General features: G+C 37.0%; 1 long non-coding RNA gene across 4 annotated transcripts in view; it reads left to right on the forward strand.

The window, feature by feature from the left end:
• LOC114230431 (uncharacterized) overlaps positions 1 to 25,494 on the forward strand; it is a 160,097-nt gene extending 134,603 nt beyond the window's left edge. For 3 of the 4 annotated variants that reach the window (XR_008557283.1, XR_003616316.2, XR_008557284.1), the window contains one exon: positions 489 to 959. This is a non-coding gene — a long non-coding RNA (uncharacterized LOC114230431). Of the gene's footprint in view, positions 1 to 488; positions 960 to 25,214 lie in introns of those variants that run through there. The other variant, XR_008557282.1, reaches the window with a different exon arrangement.
• Positions 25,495 to 27,076: the final 1,582 nt, after the last annotated feature.

The raw sequence follows: 27,076 nt of genomic DNA on the forward strand, positions 1-27,076 counted from the left end.
AAATGTCTGTCATAATAAATATTATGTAAGTTATTTAATAAAGTACAATGCAGATATGTACAAGGGAATGAACTCTCATTAGATCCTAGTATTCTGTTTGCTTTTTCTCCATATTCTTAAAGTACACCTAGAAAGAAGAACTAGTTGTTTCCAAAAGTAAGGCCTTATGAATAAAGAAATAAACACATCATTTCTATTTATAGCAAGTCACTATTTGCTTTGCACAGTTTCCACATGCATGAATTTCAGTTACTGTGGCTTACTTAACACCGGTTCTTCAACAATATGGTTGAAATTTTAGTTACCAAGGCATATTAACTGAGTAAGTGCGTATAGTGCACACTTCCTGCGAGCTCTTCAGTCCATAATCACGGTGTCAGTAACAGGTGCCCATCGTGAATCATGTCACTTCTTTTAAAATTAGTTGGTGATTGGTCACTGCATATCTGTAATTCAGCCTGTTGTTGTGTTGTTTCATTGTCTCCCAGGGATAGACCCATATGACATTGGACACAAATGGATAATCAACAGAAGAATTGGTCAACAAAGATGAAAGTACCCTGGAGAGACAAGTGATAGCAGATGAAATGAACATAATGGAGCTGTAGAAGAAATAGCTGACTGTGGGAATGTTGACATGGGCCCAGTTGAGAGACTGTGGATATGTAGCCAGAGGAACTTAGTGCAAGTGAATTTATTTACATAAATCGGGCAAGAGGTTGTGATAAAAAGGATAAAGCTGCTCTAGAGAAAGTGACTTCACATTGAGAGAACTCTCGGAGATAGTTAGATATTTTACAATATTGAAAATATGAAGGTTAAAATGTTTGAAGCTGATCAAAACTTAGAAAGCACCATGACAATGCCCCGAAGCAGGAAAGATGCTTTTTTTGTATCTTAAGTTATACAATGACAAAGAGAAGGCAAGCACTGTTTAAACTATTCTTGTTTGAAAGTACAAAGAAATTGAATTCTCAATGGTTCTAATATTTTAAATCACAATGTACTAATACTATTTTTACTCTTTTTGAAATTTCCATATATATTTATAAGCTATGATGAGAGAATTTTTAAAGTTTTAAGAAACATTTTTAAAGACCATGGGGCATTTGTGATTTTCCCCATCACTTATGAAGATCACTGTGTGGTCTCAGCTTACTTGGTCATTTATATGGCCCTGCACTGCCGTGCAAAGTGAGGATTACATGTACTATTTTGGAGTCAGCGCCAATTCAATAAGAGAGGTGAGAAAAATCACCCGAGCAAAAACGATTATACTGTTTGGGTAAGAAGCTTGAAAACAATAAAGGTTTTATTCGAACATAGCAAGTTATTTTATCCTTGGGATGTTTTTTGACCCAATGTTTACTCATTAAATAGTGTCACAAAACTTTACTTACGTGGATTACTCATAAATAAGGATTCTCTAAATAGATCAAAATACCTGAAGTCTGCATTCTCATTTCCTGGCCCTGTATTTTTCCTGGGGAAGGAGTGAAAGGAGTTTTTTCTTTTACCGTCAGCAGTTCAGGAGAGCGTGTCATTGGACATAAATTATACGCTCGATATAGAACTTGAATTGTGTAAGATCCCACATTAAAGGGCACTGAATGTCAATGTTCATCTGAAATAACAGAGAGAGCATTATAGTCATTTTATCCAACTTAAAAAAGAACACAAACTTTAAGGTTTTCTAAGCAGGCATCAATATCATTTTGACATTTGTAGACTTCTAATGTTTTTAGGTTAAAAATAGCCTAAATATTTTGGTCATTCGTTTGCTAGTGATGCATACCATTTAAATATAATAAAATCCAATTGAAAAAATTATCATTCAGAATTTCTGCATATTTTAAGGATTGCTCATACACCAGCATTCTTAAGGATATTCCCTCTTGATTTCCTTAATACTAACTCTACCCTTATCATACTGAGCTCCAACCAAAGAGAGACTTCCTCCACATTTCTCAGAATGCAGCCTCTGTTTATGTATCCTCTGCTAAGAGAGAAGGGGATAGTATGAGAGTCATAAGAAGATATTCATGATCATCACTCTTTAAGCTGTCAGCAACATTTAGAAGAATCTGAAAAGTTGAATAGTCTGAGGCTTCACAGCTCTGGTTATTGACTACCATTGCTTCAGATTCTCTTTTCCTAGATTTTTTTGCCATGGGAAGCTTCTCAAAATTTGTTCCAGCCACTCTGGCTTCATACTACTTGAATTCTTAGAAGTCATTTAAAAATTCAGAGTATTTTTAAATAATTCTAAAACATATAAAAACACATAGGAAACAATATGATTACAAATAGTTCTCAATCATAACTCTTCTATTTCTAACCAAAGAAAGAAATGCAATGAAATATATTTTACCATCAATTTAATAGGCAAAGCTCAAAAAGTAGACAGTATGTCTTGTTAGTGGTGATGTAGGAAAACAATCTCCCTTAACGTTTTGCTCCTGGGAGTATAAATTGATGTATGCATAAATATAAGAGTATAAACCTGGGAAAACATCAATTTAGCAATATCCATCAAAAGTTAAAATGAGGATCCTTTAGCCATTAATTCTACTTCTTGGACTTATCTAACATATTGAACATGTATGAAATGGTGTATGTACAAAAACCTCCACTGCAGAATCATTTGTAATACTAAGCAACTGAAAATACCATGTAACAGGATGTTTAAAATGACATTTTCACTAAGTGCCAATAAATTGAATTTCAAATCCTAAGTCTTAAGATAGATTTCCTTCCATAGGACTTACAAAGAAAATACTATCGAAGTGATCTTGTGACTCTTGAATCCATCAGCCCAGGTCAAGGATGATGAGGAAGGGGCAGAGACTGGAGAGGCTCTGTAAGGACATTGTTTCTAAGAGGGAGAAGGAAATATATGATAGCAATCCAAGTTGGGAGCTCTAGAGAGGATTCCTCGGAAATATGTTCCTCCAAGTTGAATGTTGCAGAGAACGTGGTGTGTAGTCTTGCCCAAGAAAGCTCAAGTGCCCTGTGGTTGTACATTAAAGTGGCTGAATTGGGATCAGCTAGCACGCCATTTGTCAGAGCAAGTCGGGCATAGGTATGCCTATGGACAGATGTGACCTACTGGATAGTGGAGATAACAGGCAAGAGTAGTGGCCTCTTAAAGATGTCTATGTCCTAATTCTTGGTACCCATGAATAGGTTAAATTACATGACAAGGGGATTATAGCTGCAGATAGAATTAAAGTAGGTAGCCAGTTGATTTTGAGGTGGAGAGATTACTTTGGATTATCCTGGGCCCAACGTAGTAGAGAGTGTGCTGAAACATAACAAGAGAGTGAGTGTTTGGAGTGTAGCTGGGTGTATACTGCTCAGTTATCAGCACCTTCCTCTACCAAGATTGGTGTTAGAATCTAAGAAAGAAAAGGGAGTAACAGCTCCCACACAGCTTGTTGTCAGTGAAAGGTATTCCAACACTTCAGCAAGGTGACTTGTTTGTGTCAAGAAGACAAGGCAAGAAAGTAGCGGGTGACATCAGAGTAGTCAGTATCAGGAGCAGGAGAAAGCATGGCGACCTGAGCAGCATGCCCACAGCCCATGGCAGGTCGCAGAAGGCTTGGGGGGTAAGCAGGGACTATGACATTATGGACAGGAGCACTGGAGGAAAGGAAGGGCATGAAAGCAGGGATGGCCCTGACAAAGGAGCACCATTGCCTACACAAAATGAAGAAATTCATCCTTCCACAGATCCAGAAGTTTAGGAAAGTTTGGGGCTGATGGAAAACAGGGTATGGCCTTCTGAAATTCTGCTGGAGGAGACTGAGTTAGAAAAATGTGTTTTAAACAATAACTTAGGAATTCTTTAGCTCTCATTTAATGTGATTTGGGAAAATATAGGTAAAATTACATTAAAACCTATCCACACTTTAAAAATCTACCTCCTGCTTTACTTCTGTCTTCTCTAGCAGCAATAATAATTTTCACATTAGGAAAAGTTGAGTCATTGTGGTTATGAAAAATATCAAATGACAATATAGGTGAAGAGATGATTACAGCATATTTATCACATGATGAAGAAATTGCTGATGTGATTGTGGAGCCTTTATGAATTATCTATAAAAGTTATGGAAAGTAGAGACAGTTCTTCTTTTCTTTTTTAAGTTTTCTAAGAGAAAAGAGTCTACTCTGGGGTCATATATGTGACTTAAATGCTTAATACACTTTCAAAGAGGATTATGAGGATGTTTTTTAGATCAAAAAGAGCTAACAGATTCATCAAGAATATGTAATGTGATTTAATACAATTAAGTATAGTATATTTGTGAAAGTTTCTAAATTTTTTCATAAATGAGATAGTGAAATGTGACTTTAATCATAGTAATAGAGTGGCTGTTTTCAAACTAAGTATATGGCCCTGTGCTTTTCAAACTTTTTATCCATAACTTGAATGAAAACAAAGTCAGCTAATTTATCCAATTTTTGAATGATACAATGATCAACATAAACTGATGAACAAAAACAGATCCAGAGACAGAGAAGCATTGATCAGACTGTCAAACTTCAGGGGGAAGGTAGGGGAGGGTGGGGGTAAGGGGGAGAGATCAACCAAAGGACTTGTATGCATGCATATAAGCCTAACCAATGGACACAGACAACAGGGGGGGTGAGGGCATGAGTGTGTGTGGGGGCAATGGGGCAATAAGGACACATATGTAATACCTTAATCAATAAAAAAACATTATAAAAATAATAAAGAAAATAGGATTCTCAATAGGGTGAAATGATGGATTAAATATAATAAGATGCGATGCAACAGAAATAAATATAAGTGATGATATGTATGTTTAAAGCAACAATGCAAAGTACAGATTTTTGGAATTCTGTAATTAAAATTAATGTAAGACTTTAGTTGCAGTGCAAATTGGAGTGGATGTGGATGATAAAAAGATGTATGAAGTTTTATTTTGCGTACAAGATAGTGCCCACAATGAGGAAAGTAAAAGCTCAATGTTCTCTGAAGAGAGTAGACAATATCAAAATACTGGATTCATTTTTTTTCAGATTCTACCAAGACATGGGTACATTAGGGCATAATTATCGAAAAATGGCCAGAATCAGAACAATTAACCTGAAAAATAGAAAATTGTGGTAATACACAGTACCTGCACTTAAATATTTGAGAGATGGTCACAAGGAAGAATTATTAGATTTGTTCTCTAGACTTTCAATTGCAAAAATTGCAACATGGTGGTTAGTTGATGGCTAGGACCTGAAGTGATGAGAGATGAGGCTGGATGATAGAGTCCAAAGCATCAACAGATAATCCATGTTAAGGAGGTTAGATGATGAGAAAACACAGAGGGCTGTAAGCAGTGGAAAAACATGAGCAAGTTTTTCTATTTTTGGAGCTCTCTTGGGAAGCACTGGTCAAGCAGAGGCTGCCATCCAAAGAATATGTTGTGAAGAGAGTGCTCCCAGTGAGTGGGGGTCCGGAGAGAGTAACCTTCAAGACTTGTGAATTTTAACTACAAATGTACAACTTTGGAGAATATCATAACACTTCTTAATTGCCTTTCCATAATTATCTTGTGGTCACAGTTGCTCTTATAATGAACAGAAATGCAAGGCTTATATTTCCTTGAGAAAATTTCAAAATTCAATTCTAGAAATAGCTCACAGAAATACAGTGAATGAGAAAAAGGAACACTGTTATAAATTTTAAAATGGAATCTAATTAGCAAAGAAAACTAAGCATAAAACAGTTCAAAATTAGCTTCCTGGAGACAAGTTTGAGCTTCTGAAGCTCTAGAAAATAAGGTTACTCATACATAGAAAAAATTGGAATTGAGATATTGTTACTACCACGAATTGCGATCATCAAAAAGAACATAACCCCCCAAATTGCCATGAGTACTACCAATATAGTATATATATATTTTTTTCCTTTCAGGTAGATAGCAATTAAAATTTAAAGGGTGGTGGATTCGGAATATCCAAGATTAAGTCTTGGCAGAGGATTTGTCTGTTTACTATCTCCTGTGAGGAAGACTTAATAGTAGAGACTAAAAGACTTAAGTTTGTTAAGTAGGTTCTACACCTCATTTCTCAATAAGAATCACATCCCTTGTTTTCTTGAATTAACCTCGTTTTCTTTATTAACTTTGTTAGTGATATCAGTGAGTACATGTGTGTGATCATTCCAAGCATTCATTTTGTAGCAAGAACCAGAATTAGCCAATATTTTTATGCCCTATTTAACTAACAAATGGAGATAGAAAGGCATGGTAGAATGAGGGCAAGATTAACAGAAGGCCCATTGAATAAAGTCATGGTAAAGCATAGGTTCTCTGGAATCAGTCTGAGTGGAGACAAATCTTCATTCTGCTGTTTACAAAGCTATGTGACTAGGTATGAATTAACCGTTGTAACTATTTTTCTATTAAATCAGCTATTAAGAACTTCACAGGATTGTTAAACAGTTAAGAAAAACTTGAAATAAGTCTTACAGGTGTGCCTAGTATGTTAGGTAGTCAAATGTGTTAGCTATTAGTCCTGGCTCTGGTTCAACTAGCTATTATGGAGATAAAGATTATTAACTTCTTTAGATTTAGTTTCTGCATCTCTAAAATGAAGGTGTTGAACTAGATATTGGCAAATGATCTATTTAATTAATATGATCATTATTTCTTTTTATTATCTTCATTTATCAGTTTTATATTGATTGTCTATTATGCACAAGGAATTATCCCTTGAATTAATGGGTTATATGGATAAGATATTGACCTTCAAAAGTTTACAAAATATAAAGGAGATAAGACATAGAGATGTAACCTCAATGCAGGCTCCACAGGGCAACTTGATTATACTCCATACAAGGTTCAGAGAGAGCAAAAGAGTGGAAAATAAGGGAATGGAGAGGGCAAAATCATGAAGGTGGGAAAGGACAATAATATTTAGGAATGAGGCATACACCGATTTAATTTGGCTAAGGGTTTCAAGATGTGCTACATTGTAGTGCTTGTTGAATGCCTGCCTGAGAAGCATGGATTATTCTGCAAACAGAAAGAAGCTGTTGAAAATTTCAGAGGAGAATCATCATCCTGCTAAGAAGAGAGAGAGGAGAAAGCTGAAGAAGAGAATGTAAGAGCTTAGGTAAGAGGTAGTAAAAACCAATCTGCCCTTGACCTGGGGATTGGCATCCTTCTCACGAACTTTCTTGACATTTAGCACTTCTTTAGATTTCCTGTTCACACCCATGCTTCTCTTCTCCGATGTTCCTGTTGGGTAGGTCTTCTTTCCTAAGACCTGAACTTTTCATTACTCTATTTCTCTTTCTGATGCTCTGAAGAATTGGGGAGACTGGCTAACTGCATCTTGCTGCTGCAACTATCCCTCCCTCCCATGGTGTACATGAGGGAACCCTCACCTCCATAGGACTTATGCTTTATCCAGCCACCTACAACTCTGCTTAGATGCTAATTCAAGTAAATTCAGAATTTTTTTCTACCTGAGGGTTTTACTTTGAAACCTTCTCTGCTCCTCTGCCCTGAAGAACTCAGTGGGGCAATGTAGACATCCCAAGATCTTTTCCCCTTTCCCTTAAAGCCTTACATATAGCTAAGTTGTCATCTCTGGTCCTTCGACCACTATCAGATCTCTAGGGCCGAAGGCATATAGCAACAAAAGGGAATACCTTGCTCCAAATCTTTCCAAATTAAGAGAGTGCAGGAGAAGGAAGAGAGCTTTGGTAATTCCCTGATTCTTTCTTCCCAAAGGTTCCACTGCCAACCCTGAGCAAGGGTTTGCTGGGCATTGCTGCAGAAGGCTCTTGTAGGTTCCTGGTGGAATATTCATATTTGTATTTCCTGAGGAGGTTAGAGTGACAAGGTCAGGTGAATGGAACAAATGATACTCTATAAAGGGCATAAAGTTTGGAATCAGACAGATGTATCTGGATTCAGATTTTAGATTTAGCACTTATCTAGTAGCAAATACTTATTTAAACATCTATGTTCTTATTTGTAAATGGGAACCGCAGCTGACAGGGTTGTTTTGAAAACTCTATTTCCCTTGGTGCCTCTGGTTGATTTGTTATTAACTTAAACTTGTAGCAATCTGTTATCTATTATTTTGATAAGGTCTTAAAATATATTGGTAGTAAAATAAAATGTCTTATTCCTTATTTAAAATGCTTCAAACATCTTACCCCTTGGAAGTACTTTTGAGTGCTTTGGAAATCAAAATTGCAGTAATCACCTACTATAGCTCATCTTCTGCCTGGGGATCCTCCCATTCTTTAGGAGCTATCTTCCTAAATGTGTCTTTTCTCTGACCTCTCTCCCCACCCCTGGTAAAGTCAGTTAGTATTCTTTTGAACCTTGCACACATTATATTAGAACATGTGCCTATGAGAATATAATCATGTGTGACATATCTACCACCCTTCCTGACTAAGAACTTCTTGTAGGATGTCCACTGGCCATTGATTCTTCCTCTTGGGACCATTATGTCCTCTACTGTCTCAGACTAAGCATTAACACCTTCTTGGCTTCCAAGGTCTCCTCTATGATAACCTAACCTTCTAGAAGGTTCTCCATTATTTTAGTCATTCTACATTCATCTCCCTTAATGTTTCTGTCTTGTGACCCAATCCTAATAGCCAAACTATGCAACTAGCAACCAGCTAATCCAATTAAACAATTCATGATAAAATGTTTTCAGACACAGGTTTGAAATGTATGTTGTATGTATTATATGATATATGTTAATATTTGCCTTAAAATGTAACTAGTAGAGTCTATGTCAGACATTGTACCTGGCTAAGGAGACTCTTACCATCCTAAATATCATTATATGATAAAGGGGAAGCTCTGAAGCCAAATTACCTCAGATTAAATCTGTCCCTTTTTATTTGTATCACCTTGAACAAGTTATTTAACTTCTCAGTGTTTCATATATACAGAGAGATTCCTCATATATACAAAGGGGATAATAAGAAAAGTTAGCTCCTATGGTTGTCCTGATGTTTAATTAATTTAATATACATAACGTGGTAAGAAAGGTACCGAACAAGTGACAGGCCCTATATAACTCTAAAGTCTATGTTACTGTTTGCGTATGAGCCTCTTGACTACAGAGTGGTAATTTGATATAGTGAGAGACTTAAGAAAATATTTTCCTAAACCCATCATTCCATAACCATGAATTATGTGGGACAGAGAACTAGAAAGGAAATGTATTTATATAATCCCATTCCCCACAACATACTAGTATACACATACTGTGTGTTGTGATTGAAAGAACACTGACTTAAGAGTTAGATGATTAATGAGCATATCTGGATCCCACCACTTCTAATTAGTAGTACAAACATGAACTTAGAGCTGCAAAGTATCTAGACAAAATAGAAAAGCCTGCTTGCTAAGTTCACAAGATGTGGAGACCAAATGAGTTTAGAAAAATATCCTTTCACAAATTATAAAGTGCAATGAAAACAGGATGTGTTCTACCAATAGAATGGAGTTTTTCCAGGGGAGCGATAGCTCTTATCTTGGTGTCTGCCAGACAATAAATGTTCACTAGCTTTGTGCAATATGAATTCTTAAGGAGAGGATGTTTGCAACAGGCCAGGAAAATATTTAAAACTAGAGGCCCAGTGCATGAAATTTGTGCACTCGGGATGGGGGCATCCCTCAGCCTGGCCTGTGTGGGGAGCGGGCCTAAGCTATCCTAAGCGGGCCTAGTTGGACATCCTTAGTGCTGCCACTGAGGCAGGAGAGGCTCCTGCCACCCGACTGTGCTCGCCAGCCGTGAGCCCAGGTTCTGGCTGAGCAGTGCTACCCCTGTGGGAGCACACTGACCACCAGGGGACAGCTTCTGTGTTGAGCGTCTGCTCCTTGTGGTCAGTGAACATCATAGCAACCGTTTGTTCCACCATTTGGTCAATTTGCATATTAGCTTTTTATTATATAGGATGTATAAGACTTGATGTGAACAGTAAAACAGAGATGTTAAGATTTTATGCATTCTCTGTTTTCAGGGTGTTTGAAAAGAGTTGTTTTCAAGAGTGGGCAATGTTTTAAGGGAAGCTTTTGCTTATAATATTGCCTATAGTAATTTCCTGAAGTCATACCTGTCCTTGTCCCCTTGTGGCAGGCTGTGGATCTCATCCACCTCAAAGCATTGCAATACCCAAGAGAAAGCAATGCTCAGCACGTGCTTGCTGAATAAATCAATAAATAGGTGAGTGAATATTTTCTATATTCAGCCAAATGTACAAAATCCTGAAGTATTCAAACCAATCCTTCATCTCCTAACTATTAATTTTGTAAGGAATTTTGTTTTGTTTTGATTTCTATTTACAGAAGCCTAGCAGAGAAACAGAAAGTCTTTTTGTAGAGTGATTGCCATTAAAATTCTTTTATATCAACTATGATGTTAAATTCACAATGTTAATTGCTGCTTTTTCCACTGCAGTTTGTTTACTGCTGCAAAATCACAACGTATCAAATTCTTGTCTGCCTAAGTCCCCTGATAACGCTTCCCAGAGCAACACAAAGGCTTAGATGCTACCCTCAGAGATGTGTGTACTTGAACCTCGGTAAATTGAGGAGAGAAAAATGCATTAGTCAAATTTTATGTTGAGAGCAAAACAATGAAACTATGGATGACATCAAATACATCTGACTTAATCAGCATTGATTATTTTCAAATTCAGTAGATAAATCCATCTTCCTAAAATCAACTGAAAATCTAGTAAATGCACAATACATATAAGTCAGTTATTTCCCATTATAAATGTACTTGAACCTAGCCTCATGTTAAAAATTGTTGACGAGAGCGTCATGGTTCTTACTTAAAATAATTTTCATGCACAGATACTTCGGACAAAATTTTAAAATGTCAGTTCAGACCCACAACATGGCAAAAATTGAAGTAGTATTTATCTTCTCAGACAGGTAAGCTCTTATTAGTAAAATTCCACTCCATATGATGTTCTTCCTTAGCTTAGAAATTACAGTCAGCATTAGCATATATATTTTTAATCTTAATGCTTAGAAAATAGGATTAGATTTTTGGCTACTGTCTTTAGAATCTTCCCTGAGGCTTCCTCTGGGTGCCATGTCTTTTTTTCCATTTATAAAAGAACCATACCAGGCAATTGCAGGATTCTCCTGTCTCTGTCACTAAACTTTCTACCCTCAAGTACAAATAGCTTTTATGCAATCAAGATTCCAAAATCTCTATTTGACTGTGCCAGTCCCATGCTCAAAAGCATTTATTGACTCTACAACTGCTTATGGAATAAAATCCAAACTCCCTCACTTGGAACTGAAGTTGCTCCATGGTTGTGACATTATCTATGTTTTAAAGCCCAGCCCTAAAAGTCTCTGAAGTGAATCTGATGATGTCATCTGATTGTACTCACTGTCCCATGCACATACGCTTCTTTGCGTCATATCATTTTATGTTAGTTCTCCAAATTAGAATGATCCTTCCCGCTCCTACTGAACTTCTTTAAAGATAAGTTTAACACTCAGGTTCTCTGTAGTTCTGTTCCTGACCATAGCATCCAGAAGAGATCTCTAAGAACCTTCTTCGTCCATAAGGACCTTCCATAAGTCTTTGTTAAAATTATTCTGTAAGATCCTGTAATATCATTGTTGAGAAGTGTTCCCTACTCCTCTATTTTCTTAAAGAATGTGTGTGTGCTTTGGATTATTTCTTCTTTAAACATTTGATACAATTTTGCAAAGCCATCTGGACCTGCAGTTTTTGTTTTGTTATTGTGGTAAGATTTTAAATTAAGGATACAATTTCTGTAATAGATTAGGGTTGTTTGGATTTTCTATTTTCTTGTACTGGCTTTGGCAATTTGTGTTTTTCAAAGAATTTTCTCATTCCATCTAAAGTATCAAACTTATTGGTATAAATCTGTTTTCTAAGTGTGTTTCTCTTTATATTGTTCTGCTTTAAATTCACTGATCTTTTTTTCTGTACCATCTAATTGGCTTTTAAGCGCATCCAATAAATTTTTTATTTCATATATTGCATTTTCAACTCCAGAAATTCCAGTTGGTTCTTTTTTTTATAGGTTCTGTTTCTCTTCTCATTTTGTGAATGATTTTCTTTAAATCCTTGATTATATTTATAATAGCTGTTAAAAATATTGTCTGTTGATTCCACTATCTCAGTAAATTCTGGGCTTATTTCTATTGATTTCTTTTTCTTATGGCTATGGGTCATATTTTCCTGCTTATTTTCATATATATTAATTTTTATTAAATACTGTACAATTTGAATGTTTATGGTTGACACTATATGTTATTATCTTTCTTTTAAAAATATTGAGTAAGTTTTGGACAGAAAGCTACTTAGGGAATCAGCTTGATCTTTTGAGTATTGGTTTTTAAGCTTAGGTAAATGTTATCATTTAGTCCTCATCTTATTTAATTTTGAAATTATTTAGATTATCTTCTACTCTTCAGCTAAGTTGGCCTTCTCCTAGGCCATGGCCTTTTTCTGCTCTCTACTGAATATTCAGAGTGTTCATTGAAGTCTCTTAACTCTGGTTGGTTGGAACTTGAACCCAGCCCAGGTCTGCAAGCGCTAATAGTTGTTAAATTTATAGCTCCCTGGTAGTTAGTTTTGTGAAGTGTCCCTAGGCATCAACAACTTTGTATTACACCAAATTTTTTAAGGATAGTTCTGTGCAGGTTTCTAGAACTCTCATTCACTTCACTCCCTTCTCTCCCTTACTCTGTTTTGGTATTCCAAATACTTCAACCTCTCCAAACTCTGATTAGTGAGATCTCTGCTTTGTAAGGACTCCTCCTCCTGCCTCTGCCTCTGCCAGAAAGACTGGCTCATCACAAGGATCATTTTATATATGTTAAAAACGTATATACAATATATAGTATATTTTAGCTTCTAGTTGTGTACAACAACAAGACTAGTCCAGTATCAGTTGCTCCATAATAGCCAAAGCTGAAGCTTCATATTCCCCAAATACCATTATTTTAATCAGATTTTTAAAGCAGTTTTCTTCTAGAAATGTAATTTCTAAATCAATATTTGTATTAGCATATGCAAATACTTCTTTGTTTTTAAATGAACTTAGTCTTTTGAATAAGTTATTTCTGTGTAATTTTTAGAATTGATGAGTTGATCCGTTGATAAGATTGGTGCATATTAAATTTTACTGGTCATAGCCTCTGCAATTCACCATACTAATTTGCTCTGGCAAAGTTTACCAGTGACATAATTATAGGCAAAGACAATGTTATCATTTAGTCCTCATCTTATTTAATTTTGAAATTATTTATTGCCTTCCCTTCTGAATCATGACTCTCTTGGTGGTCCTCCCTCCTATTTAAAAATTCTTCTTTGCTAATTTTTCTTCTTCTAATGATGGCTTAACTGTTTGTGTTCTCCTGGGCTCTGATACAGGGATTTGTTTTTTCTTCAAATAGGCTCTTTCAGAGCAAGCTCATTAATCTCTGGGTTTCAACAATCACCCATGTTGATGATTCCCAAATCTGATTAATTGTTTTATCCATCTCAGGCCTCTCTTTCCTGAACTTGAGACTTATATGTCACAACTGTCTGTCACTGAGATGTGTCTCATATACTTCACAACATGTTCAAAACCGGCCTCATCATCTCTCACAAGCCCACCTTTACATCTGCCTTCCTCACTTTACCAAGCTGTTCAAGCCAAAAAGCTCAGAGTCACCCTAAACTTGTGTCTTTCTTTTGACACTGATGTCAAATCATCACTACATTCTATATATGATGTCTTTTTAAATTTCCACTTTTCTAGTCTTAATTAAGGCCCTTCTCATCTCTCACCTTGACTCTAATAATGGAATCCTAATAAGTATTATCTGTAGTTTCATATCCTCTCATGACACCCCTCAATTGCTGCCATTGGGAATATCAAAGGCAAATGAGAATATCTAAGGAATATGTGATACTTACCTGCTCAAAATGAATCAGTTTTTCCCCTACCTATGGTAAAGGGACAAAATCCAATTTCCAGTGTAGGACACAAAGCCATCTAAATTCTGTCTCCCATTTATGCCAGTTATGACCCCCTTCCTATGCTACAGAGAAATCAAGATAATCACCATAAATGGCAGGTGGTTTCACCTCTCCATTCATGGGGCAACTCTCTGCCTGAAATATTCCTAACATTTCTTTACTTTTCTTCTTTTTGACCTACTCCCATCCCTATACATATTCAGAGTGCTGGTACACAGTGGGTATGTCAGGTGAACAAATGAGAGAATAAATGGTACAATAGAATTACCATGAACGTTCAGAATAGGCATTGAAAGAAAGCTAAAGCATCTGTTTTATTTATTTATTTATTTTTAAATATATTTTTATTGATTGCAGAGAGGAAGGGAGAGGGAGAGAGAGAAAGAAACATCAATAATGAGTGAGAATCATTAATTGACTGCCTCCTGCATGCCCCCTGCTGAAGATCATGCCCTTGACTGGAATTGAACTTGGGACCCTTCAGTCCACAGGCCAATGCTCTATCCACTGAGCCAAACCAGGTAGGGCTAAAGCATTTGCTTTTATGTTTACTAATATATGAACACAAATATTCTAACATTCTTAAATTCTGTTAGAATTTTAATAGTGTTCCACTTGCTTAAGTCTCGATTTGACCCAATAACAAACTTAGAATTTTTATTTAGAAAGAATATTTTTCACTTACTATAAAATATCATTCTGTTCTATTTAGTTGGTTTTAGAGCAGGGTAGGCAATGGGATGAGAATCCTGTATCATATATTGCATCACCACTTCTAATAAACACTTTGCCATCTCTGGCTTATTTACAGTTCCTAGGATCATTCTGGAAGATTTGCTTTCCATTATTTTGGAATTAAAGAAATGCAAAATCTGCACTGATGGTAGGAGTGCTTGGCTACACAGTAATCAAATTGGTATTATATAACTTTATTTAAAAATTTGGCAGAGAATTTGATCAGAGGAAATGAAAGAACATATCAAACATAAAACCTTTCTTTCCCTATCTTTCTCTTCTCTTCATTTATTTATAGCCATACTGTTCACTTTCTCAGAAACGCTTTTAGAATAAATATCTGGCACTCCTCAACATGAAGCTTAAGACCTTAATTTTGGAAGCTGTAACATATGCTAGAAAGAAAATCTGGTTTAAATAACCAAATAATTTTTTAATTAAAGGTTTCCCTCCTACTGAGCCACAGATTAAACATAAAATAAAATCTAAAAGGGGGAAATATATAAAGATGCATTAGGGGATCAACAATATCAAGGAATATTAGTATTCATTATCAGAGAGCAGGTAGATGAAAACTACCTGCAAATGGACAGGTCAATTGCTTGGTCAGTTCTTGCTAGGGACATATCAGCTATTCGAAAATCAAACGTGAAGAGAAATGTATTCTCAGGGTCAGTTTGAGCAATCTGGACAATCGCTGATGTGCCCTCAGCACACTGGTTAATTATATTTAAAGCTGGTTCTATAAATACAGAGAAAGACAGAGAATAAGGGTGAGAGAGAAAGAGAAACAGGAGAACACTCACCTCTTGTTAGTTATGTAAGAAAGATATTTGACTGAGCATTTGGTTCCAGTCTGCAGTTGTGTGAAGGAACGGAAAAGAAATTAAGAGATTCTGGCATGGAGTTCATTCCATCACATTAGCGGAACTATAAATTAAATATAAAATGATGATTGTTGCTAAGCTATGACACTCAATATAAGCTTCAGGAAGGAATTGATAAAACTGTCAGATGGCCTTTTAGGGCAAATTCAGTGATCTTGAAAAGGAAGAGGGGAGAGAGCACAGAGTGCTGGTTGCCTTGCTTTTAAACCGTGTTGATTTTTCAGAGGCAATAACAGCAGGGCACTTTCTAAAATGAACAAAAAGACAACTTCTTATGGCGGACTGCTTACTCCTTGATGAGCCATGAAAAATCTATCTTAGAAATGAATAAAAGTCATGATACTAAATCAGATTCTCTGCAGCAGTGTTTTGTTTCTCAGACAGACTTTTTAAAATTTTTGACCAATTACCAGATTTCTCCAAGTGGAACAATATTAAAAAAAAAAACCCTCTAATATTTTCAAAAAAACTCACTTCAAGCAAAGGAAAATAAAAAAATATAATAACACAAAATCAAGACTATAAACTTGACAATAGTGACCTTGCAAGAACAAGTCTCACACCTGCATGATTCTCTCCTTGCTTTATCTTTCAACCTAGCCTAGACTCACTGTTAAATCTCAGTGGGATATAACCTCTAGTATAAAGAATAACTCTCACATGAACTTTTAATTGCACACCCAATACATTTTCATAATGATTATGATAGTTGCAAATCCTTTCTTTTAGAAGGGAATTAGAGAAAAAAAAACATAAGGAGGAGGCTACAAAACTAGCAGAATATGATACATTCCTTATTGACTGTATCATATTCTGATATGAGCCATATGGACATTTGTAACTGTGGTTAATGGGGAGATCAAAGACTATTATAACTCTGTAATAATAGAAGTAATTCTCATTAGTCCATGTACGAAGCAACTGAACTGCATGCTTTGCATACATTATATCCTTTAATATAGGTAGGTATTGTTATGGATGCTTAACAGATAAAGTAACAGTTTCAGAGAAGCAACATGGCCAAGGGATCTTGTTCAATAAATTATGTAACTAGGATTTAAGTTCAGCATATTCAAGCCTTGAGTTTTTGCCTTTATACTACACTAGAGGCCTGGTGCACAAAATTCATGTGGTGGGGCAGGGGGTTCCTCAGCCCAACCTGTACCCTCTCGCATCTGGGACTGCTGGCTCCTAACCACTCGCCTTCCTGCCTGATCACCCGTAACTGCCTCTGCCTGCCTGCCTGATCACCCCTAACCACTCACCTGCCTGCCTGATCACCCCTAGCTGCCTCTGCCTGCCTGCCTGATCACCCCTGACTGCTTGCCTGCCTTCCTGATTGCCCCTAACCACTTCTGCTTCTGCCCCCGCCTGCCATGGCGACTGCCTCTACCTTGGCCCTTACCACTGCAGCTTCATCTGGAAGGTTGTCTGGAAGGACATCCGGAATGACGTCGGCAAGGTCGTTCAGCTGTCCAGTTATGGATGCTTAACAGATAAAGTAACAGTTTCAGAGAAGCAACATGGCCAAGGGATCTTGTTAATTATAGCATATTACACTTTTATTATTATGGATTGTCTCATCTCTGAATCTTGTAGAATATGCATAATGAACAAGTATCTTATTTTACATGAGCTTAAATATGGCTATAAAATAAAAGATAAAAATTTGAGGTCTAATAGGAAAACTAAAATTTTATATTAATATATCATTTTACATTTTCTGAAGCACTTTTACAAAATTAATATTTTATGTTAATATATTCTTTTACAGTTTCTGAAACATTTTCACAATCCTTAGATCACTTGATCTTTATAACATTCCAGTAATATGGGCAAAGTCATTATTTTTTCCTACTTTACAGTTGAAGTAAGCGGAACACAGAGAGATTAAAAATGATTTATCAGTGGTTCCAAAACTTGCAAATTGAGATTCGGGTGCAGGCCTTGAGATTCCCAGTCCCAGGTATCTTCCCCTTCTTCTGGTGTCCTGGGTGGTATAGCACCAGCTACCAGTACAGATTCATACAGAGATTAGAGTTTTATTGTGAATTCCCTAAAATGGCACTGCTAAGGTATTTGGAGTCTAAATGGCCCATTTTAGTATGTTTGATTCTTGTGCTCTATACTGTTTAGCCCACCCAATTTTCTTTAAAGCTCAAATTTCAGCCTAAATAACAACATAGATTGTAGTGAATTAAATTATTAGTAATAATTGTTACAATTGATACCATCTGGAAAGTGTCACCTGAAAGGCAGGAAAGCATTATCTCCAATAAATATAGAATCACTGAAAAACAAACCAACAGTTCCCCAGATATTTCTGAGTATCTTCAGTATCATTTAGTACATCCTTAATGTGAAATGGGTTTTCCAACATAAGCAAATGGCTATCTCAACAAGAGGGTACATTCTACTTTATCTGGTAAAACCCAACTGCTTGGCATATTGTAGACCACTGTAAATCGATATTGAAATAAATTTTAAAATATGTGATAAAGTAGCCAGATCCATTGAAATCACTTCCTATGCCATCCTTAGGAGTTTTGCTATTTTCTAATGAAGTAATTTACTCTGTTTTAATCTTATCAGAAGTCAGTACGTTAGTGAAGCTGTGTATGTGTATGTGCAGAATATGCCAGTGAAGCAAATGAAAGATGCAAATCATTCATGTTATTGTTAGAATACTGGTTACTGTGAAATTGTGTGCAATATAAACAAACTACCAAAACATATGACAACCTGAATAACTTGAGAACAGATTATCTAGAAATTCCTTTACTTTAAGTAAATAGGATAACGCAGGAGCATGGAAATTTACAAAGTGATGTCACAACATTGTGTTTTTTCCTGACCACGTGTTTCTAAGGATTAAGACATGTTCTACCAAAAATCTTGGCCAACAGAAGTGAAGCAGACTAGGGAGGGGATAAGAATGGGGGATGTGCTTGAACAGGCTGCACAGGTGATTCTGATGTGCACCTCTTCCCCGACTCCTCTCACTGAGAATTACTTTGCCTATATTTTACAGTATTCAAAATTATAGATGTACTAATGGAAAATCTTGCTTCATTACGTTCTGGTCTATGATACCTCTTACAATTGTATAACAAAGATATTAGTTAATGGTCATGCATTTTGAAATATGTGCGTGCATGTACTATGTGTACAAAAATTTCACCTGTGTCATTATTAGATGGAAACTAAAACCCACCTGGAACTGAATCTCAGCCCCTTCACTTACAACTGTAGGCTCTTGAGGAAGTAACAGAACCTTTCTGTTTCTCAGTTTCTAGTGAAATTGGCACCGTTTTACATCTCATGTGGTTCTTAAAAACATTCAGTGCGAAACAGACAGAGTTCCTGGTATGATAACTGACATACAGTACTTGCTCAATAAAATGCTCAATGAAGTCCTTGCTCAGTCCCTCATTTCTGGCAATTGCCCATATTTTAGTAACCCGTATTCAGTAGGCAGTTCAGTTGTTACATTTCTGCAGTTTCCTTCCTTTTTAACCCTTTGTACTCGCTTGCTTTTTTCTCAATTCCTTTATTCTACTCGGGATTTAATTTTTTAAATACCCCAGATTTTACAAAGCGCAGCAGTAGAATAAAAAACTGGAGTTTCTTTTCATACAAACTTATTTATTTGGATTTTTTTTATATTTCAAATTATTGATTTATTTGGATTTTTTTATATTTCAAATTATTGATACATTCAATACAATTCGACATACGAGCTGCTACCAATGATAACTGTGTCGAGTCACACTCGACATCCGAGTGCAAAAGGTTAAAACCTGGACTGGGGCTGGGCGTTCCTGAATAGAGCCGAGCCACAGCTTCTGTACTCTAATGGGTAGAAGAGTCTTCCAGGGAATATTACAGGCACTGGAGCTGGCACAGAGGGTCACAGGTGGCCAGGGTGAAAGGTCAGATCAGAGGCCAGCTCTCCCAGGCCAAGGCCACTCTGCTCTGCACTCTCTCATTGCCATCTCCATATTTTGCTAATCTTTGCCATTATTACCTTTTTCCTTCACACATGTTCTCTCTGAAAATAAGCAGGCTCTCAATCCAAGTCCTTTTCCTTCCATTAGTTATTTTTTGCATTTGAGAGACATGCTATTTTGACCACTTCTGTTCATTGGACACTTGGGATATGGGCACATGCTTGTGAAGGACTAAATTAGCCTTTCCTTTAGTGGGCAAGAGCAGAGAATTTATTTCCCTTGCTAACCTAGCCATCTATTATAAGAAAATATATGTCAGGATCAGCTTTTCAGAATTCTGTTTAATATCCTTGCCCTGAGTCAAACACTTTTAAAATGGAACTTGTTTCCGGTTCTTCCCTGGAGCCTATGTCTACACCTCAATCTTTAAACAATGGGTCATTGGAAAATTGCTCCTCTTGTGTCAACTTGGATTTTCCTTTAACCTCAGAATTTGGCTTTTGTGCTTGTTGATCCAATGATCTATTTTGTCTTTTCCCTTCCCTGAAAGAAGTGGCAGGGTCTGATGGATGTCCAAGTTAAGTCACAAGGGAAGGAAATATTGATTCCAGTTCACTCCTTGGCTGTCGTGATGTGGGGAAGTCACTGACTTGTTCTAGCCTCGTTGTCCTTGTCTGTTTACTAAGGATAGAAATTTTAATATAAATTCCTCCTTTTGAACTTCTGGCTTGGACACTTCCTCTGGAGTCTAAATGCAAGGGCCATGCTGTCTGGAACTCTGGAAACTCCTCCTGTGAGTGGTATTTGAAACAATTCAGGTTCATGGTGATCAGCCTTCAGATACTGCCCACAGTACTACTTGATGACAGCCCTAGGGACTCGAAGGGATGGTGGTGGCTATGTCTGTCCTCCTGACTCATCCTTCAGAGTGGGCCCCAGGGCTAACCTGACCACCAGGATCATATGCACTAAAGGTGAATGGCTAGTTGTTGGCTCTGGATCACTTCAAAAGATAAAGTAGGAATCTAGTTGTTTGGATGATATTAAGACTTGGCATTCCAGAGTATATTAGAGAAGATAAAATTCTGATTTCTAGTAGTTTTATTGTAAAATGGTAATAAGCATCTCAAGATCGTAATAGGTGCCGAACTGATTAAGGAACACACCAGTTATAAGCAATTTATAAATACTGAAAACTTACAGGCAACCTCTAGTTCTCTGTATCTCAAAATGACCTCTTTCTCAGGACTTTGATATGAATCTTACTCCCCTGTGATGCAAAAAGAAATCCTCATTGTTATTCTGCCTTGTAAGGAATTTCTTTTCCGTTCTCTGTGTTTATCACCATATCACGTTTAAAATCAGCTTAGCAGAGCAACCGTGACCTTCCCAATTGAAACCAAACATCTTCCTTCTTACCAACGGGATGTTGTGGCTTTTGGCATGGAATTACCCAAGGTGATATATTGATTAATTTTACCATCTTAAAACAGATTCACCCAAACCCACCTAGCTGACAAGTTTCCAGATAAGAATAGGCATATTTCAGAATAGAAACAACTTCAAATCTAAGCTGAATTTGTTTAGGGAATTTTGATTGGTTCCTATAAGATCACTCACTTTACAGTAAATTCTAAGTCTGTGGTCAGAAAATATGTGAGACTCAGTCAGATAGAAGAGAACCTTAATAAAACAGGAGCTAGCAGCCTTGGCATTGCACTCAACAGTGCAGAGAACACAGACACGAATAAATTGCTTTTGGAACTGTCTTTCTGGGAATATCTGTATGTTGCAGAAGGCTTGTTCTTTCTGCAGAATCGTCAGCGCTTTCCTGTGAGGCAGCTATTGAAGCAGGACCTGCTGTGCTCTTGTGTTTTAATCACTTGTGCAGCAACACAGGGTAATATTATTGTATCACCCAGCCAGCTGACAAGAAGAGATTAAACATTATTTCAATACAATACATGAAAACTCCCAATGAGTCCATGGAACGAGGGTGACCTCCAGTGAACCTTCGCTATATGACTCAGAAGTCAGATGCGGCCAGGTTGTGGCCAAGATGGATTTAGAGAAAAGGCAAATCGCGACTTTTCTGCCTCACTGGATTCAGCACCGGCCACTGACCCAGAGCTATTCCACACAAAGAGAAAAGCTACCCGAGTCTCTTAAAACAAGGTTACTAAAAGGGCTGAGAGGACATTTATTTTCAATGAAAAGAATTATTGCTCATAGCGATTTAAAATCCGAATGGTCACCACGGGCCCCTCCTGTATACCACATCTCTTGTTGATCCCTTACTGTGGGCATCGCAACAGAAGGGGAAACCCAAGGCCAAAGGGCCACCTTGAAATCTTTTGTCCTTTGTTCCTTCCAAGTGGCAGACCGTATTTTTGTCGTTTCAGTTCAAGTCTGCCAATTTGCATTAGCATATTATCCGCCTGGTTACCAAGAAAATGTGCCTGAAGAAAAAAAAAATCAGAGAGTGTTCCTGGTCATTAGGCTGGTATCATGAGCATGAATCGGCAGTTTTGAACTGCGCAGCTGGGGAGGAAAGAGGCCTGCGGCCCGCAGAGCAGGCAGGAAAACGTCACTGCCTGGGCGCGCTTCGCCACTTCCCTGGGCACCGCATCCGCTCCTGACTACCTCCGGGAGCCAGGGGGACGCCCGTGGCGCAGAGGCTCCTCATTCCTGCAGATCTGCATTGTCCTGACTCCTTTACCAAACAGCAACCGACTCTAAGGATGAAAAATGCTCTTGACAGTAGTTAAGAATGTGAGAATCTTTGCATTTGAAAGAAGCAGAAATGAAGGCAAAAAGAGATGAAAATTCATTTACAGTACTCGGATTTGCTTTGGACATTTTATATCATTTGGTAGTTGAAAGCAACACTAGTAGCATGGCTGATTTATACCATGCACAATAAATGCACAAGGTATGCGAAATGATTTTAAACTCCTGTAATGCCTGCAGGAATATAGATCATTGACAATCTGTTTTATTCCCTCACAAACCACCCTTTAAATCTTCATTTATTAGATGGGAGAACCATCTAATAAGGCAGGTCAAGTGACTTACTCAAAATGAGAGGAGTTACCTGATGGAAAGTCAGGTCTTGAACCCTGCAACTCATGATTTTTCAGAGCTTTCTCACCCTACCACAATTAACAAGGCCATTGGTCAAAAACTCTATCGACTACCTGTCAGCGCCTTGGGCTGAGGCTTTGAGCTGCTACAGCTTTGCATCTCTTGCAGAGTCTGTGATCGGGGACACAATATCATTTGGTCCCATCATCAGTCATGAACCTCTTAGACAGCTTTGTATTTCATCCAACTGTGTCCTAAGGAGTCAGAACCTTGAAAGTAATTAACCCTAGGAGTAGCGTCTAAAGGAGATGGGGAGGGCTGGAGCAGGAACAGTATGGTATTGAGGAGCTGGGCATGGGAGGTGTGTGGGTGCAGGATCCCTGAGTGTTCACAAGAGGGACGGGAGGGAAGGGAAATAGGTAATGCTTAAGACCTTTACTGCCCCCAACCCCACTTCTTCCCAGGACATCCTTCTCTCTCTGTTCTGTGTGGGGTGTCATCTTTTTGTGACTCTCTGTTCCAGAACATTCTCTAATGCTTACAACTTCATGCTGATGGGATTGTTTTGTTGGCTTTATACAAAGTCAGAATGTTCCTATTAATGATTTTGTTGGTTTTCTGAATGCATTGGGTCTAAACTTGTTTCTGTATTGGGGTCCCTTAGAGCAGTGGGAGCTTTTATTTATTTGTAAATCAGGGAGCGTCTTTTCAGGATAAGCACCAACCACTAACATGAACCACTATCAATCTGCATATTGAACACTGATTTCCATACATTCCTTTTTCATTTTAGAAAAAAATATTGCTATTTTTGTAGACTTCTATGGAATTATCAGAATATCACCTCATGGTAACACAGCCCTCTTGGGAAACCCGCCCTCTTAGGGGTGAAGAGAGAAATAAAATATTGTGAAGCTAAATCACATTGCCTTTATCTTGGCTCCAGCAGCAAAGCAACTTTAAAAAATGAGATTATAAATTATTAAAAATTATGTTAAAGACAGAAAAATGTAAATAGAAGTCATCCAGAGAAAAATAATTATTACGATGATTTGTGTGCATTTTTAAAATGATTAATAAAGTAGCAATTAAAACAGAAATGTTTGTCTAGAATCTAAATGCTTATTTGTTTACCAAATGATCTTGTCAAAATAATTTAAACTATAACTGCTTTTATTAAATTCCAATTTGTAATTTAAAAACTAGTGTACCACAATATGGGATTTGTCATCCATGTTAGAGACTTGAGGATGAATCAGATAGCACTATTTCATCAAAATTTACTTGTAAGCACACAAGTATGTTTGGCCAGGTGCTAGGTGGGACAAAATGTGAAATTAGATTATACAGTTGTTTCTTCTCATCAGTTAAAGCTTTTCTCATTCAGGACGCTTTAGCTAAGAAAGTTTGGAATCTTTCATCAGTTTGGAATGGGCTCTAAATAGATCCCAGACTGGAGGAAGATCTCCTTGAGTGTGAAATCATGTGACTTGGGCAGTAGAAAGGTTTCTACTTTGGAATGTTAGGTATCCTCATCTATAAAACAGAACTATTAATAATATTAACCTCTAAGGGTGAGAGTGAGGGTAGAATGTCAGCATGTGTATGAAAGCTCTTTATAAATGCAGATGGTATGCAAATGTCAGCTATCTTTTCTAGATAGAGGATAAAGAGATCATCATGGTATTGGTGTTCTACTCTGCTCTGATGGAAGTACTATATTGGTCCAGACATGAAAAAATTATCAGCATGAAGATTGATTTAAACATATTCAATGGGTGTGCATGATATTCACACACACACACACACACACACACACACACACATATATATATATATATATATATATATATATATATATGAAACTATAGCAAAATTCTTTCACTTATGTGGCAGTTAATGAAAAAAAAAAATCAGAAAATCTAGGGTACTGTCCACTTTATTCCACAAAGTAGCTGTGTAATCTTGAGTAAGTCATGTAGCTATTTCAGGCCTTATTTTTCTTATTTATAAAAACATAACATTGTATTGGAGCACATTACCAGTTATAAAACCATGAAACTAAAAGAAATGTGCTGAGTTGACCTAAAACTCAAAAGATAGCTTATTTAATATAGTTTAAGGTCTGATAATTATCAGAAGAAAGTAATTCAATTCATGGTTTAATTTATCATGGTTTTCAAATAAGAAATATGATCCTTCCAGAGGAAAGGAAAAAGCATAAAAGGGACATAGCACCTTGCTATGCAATTCCAAGGGAGGACATACATTTTGCCTGAAGAGACAAACATTTTAGTTAAACTGCACTGCATATCTTTGGGATATTTACCTTGGTGAAGAGGATGAGAACAAGGTGATGTAAAATGTATCTTTGAGAAGTAATTAGCCCTTGAAAAGAAATGGAATCTCCAGTTAGGAAACATGAGACAGAATCTAAATGTTACAAAGGAAATTGTGATTAAGTATTCATAATGCTATGTGCCTTGTGTCTCACAATTCTGTTGGCTGAATTCAGCGTCTCCCCTTGCAGGTTTATCTTGTATCCTGTCCCTCAGCTGTAGCTGAGCACATGGGAGTAGTCAAGGAGAAAGATGCATGTCAACCCACCCTGACATGGAGACACAGGGAGAGCAGTTATTAACAATCCAGATGTAAGACAGACTTGGAGACAAAGTCTTAGAGACAAAGACTTAATGGTGAAAGGAGTTCTGGTAATGTCCATCTTGTGTCGACCGAGGTGGCTGTCCACACAGCATTCGCCCTGTCTTTGTCTTTATTCTCTGGATCATTGGAAAAATGCAATCAATATTCTCTTCTGTCTTGCTTAAATTTTTGTTTTTGAGTGGAAGGAGGATAGGAAAGAAAAAAATAGTAAATAATTTAGGAAGAATGTAGAGGCTAGAAATAGTCTTTGTGGACAGAATATCAGATGATATGTTTACAAGAAGGTAAATTTTGTTGCAAGGGAAATGAGGAACAAATCAATACGAGGTAAAGGAGGTGCCGAATCATAGGAAAGAGGAGAGACAGAATCATTTTTTTTGGACTTGTCAAGAGAAACTCATTATTGTACTCTGTGCCAAGGTCTTAAGAGTCAGAACATTTATTTATGTTTGCTCTTCAGAGCACTGTAACTGTTTAGTTTTAGCATTCACTTTTCCCTACAGACCAGCATTACTTTATTTCTAAGTCATTAGTGTACATACTGCACAGATTATATTATAATTGAGCATACTTTCTTACAAGTAACTGACTCTTTATTTTCTCTAATCTTGTTTAAAACATTTATTTTACTAGCATTGACTTTGAGATTTTTCCAAATACTTGGAGACACCATGAGCAAAGCCACAGTGTACAGTGTACTTAATGTCAGTGCACTTGCTGCCAGAATGATTAAGAGTCAAAAGAAATCGCACACAAAGGCCGACATAGGAGCAAATCTCCAACTTGCTTTACTTGAGAAGTACACTGCAGATAAATGGATGGTGTTCTTCTATACAAGTGTAAATGGATAAGGTACTTCATCATCAGACTGCCTTGTACTTTAGCAGGTCTGCATCCAAAGATAGCTCTAAATGTACATAAATGACTCAGGCTCTGTAAACCAGGGAGAATGTACAGGACAGAGAGATCAGTCAATATCTCAGATAGTTGATAACAAGAGGATGAAGGTAAAAATTGAGAGGAATTTTCTATATCCAGGTCTGGATTTAAAAAAGAACATTAGTAAGAAAATATACACTGAAAATTCAGAGTATCGCGTGTTCAAGAGAAAGCCATCTTGGCAGAGATGGTGCCACGAAGGATAAAGGAGCAAAGTCATTTCTCCACATTTGTTACTGGTATTATTACTACATTTTTAATTGAAGATTGACCTGAAGGAGCTAAAATATGTATCTTAACATGAAATAATTAATAATAGCCATGTCCTCTTATGCATAGAGAGACTAAATCTACTTGTGCTTAATCAAAATACTCTGCAGCAAACAATATGTTCCAAATATCCTTAGCCTCATAAAAGAACTTGTAAAAAAGAATTTACTGCCCGGGATCCAAAATTTGATAATGAGGTTTGCAGTTTTATCCTATTCCTTCAAGACATTTTACTTCCCCTGTATGTTGGAAAGGTTTCTTGGGACCTAGGGCCCTCCAAGAAAATACTACACTTTTTGGGGGGGTCAATTATCTGTTCTTTATAGACCTTAGACATATAGCTGGCTGGAATGATTTTCTAGTCAATGCTATATTTGTATTTTAAGTGTGATTCGTTTGTAGCTACATTTTAAAGATGACCGTTGAGTAACATCTTCCTTAGGGACCCTCAGCAGCTTAATGCTGTTGATGTTTTTCATCAGTCTGACCCAGATATCTGGTGACCCTCCAAAAGTTAGG

The sequence above is a fragment of the Eptesicus fuscus genome, chromosome 10 (assembly GCF_027574615.1).
Source record: "Eptesicus fuscus isolate TK198812 chromosome 10, DD_ASM_mEF_20220401, whole genome shotgun sequence".
Lineage (NCBI taxonomy): Eukaryota > Metazoa > Chordata > Mammalia > Chiroptera > Vespertilionidae > Eptesicus > Eptesicus fuscus.